The sequence below is a fragment of the Arachis duranensis genome, chromosome 10 (assembly GCF_000817695.3).
Source record: "Arachis duranensis cultivar V14167 chromosome 10, aradu.V14167.gnm2.J7QH, whole genome shotgun sequence".
NCBI classification, from domain to species: domain Eukaryota; kingdom Viridiplantae; phylum Streptophyta; class Magnoliopsida; order Fabales; family Fabaceae; genus Arachis; species Arachis duranensis.
This window is the reverse complement of record NC_029781.3, coordinates 19,002,478-19,002,762: the sequence shown is the minus strand read 5'-3', so window position 1 is coordinate 19,002,762 and position 285 is coordinate 19,002,478.

Sequence of the window (285 nt, the reverse complement as noted above, 5' to 3'; positions counted from 1 at the left end):
GTAGACATCCTGGGCTTTCCAGCAATATATGATAGTCCATACTTTGCCCAAGTATTGATGGCCCAAACCGGCGTTCAAAGTCACCCTCAGAAATTCCAGCGTTAAACGCCGGAACTGGCATAAAACTTGGAGTTAAACGCCCAAACTAGCATAAAAGCTGGCATTTAACTCCAGAAAAGGTCTCTACACGAAAATGCTTCATTGCTCAGCCCAAGAACACACTAAGTGGACCCAGAAGTGGATTTTTACGTCATTTACTCATTTCTATATACCCTAGGTTACTAG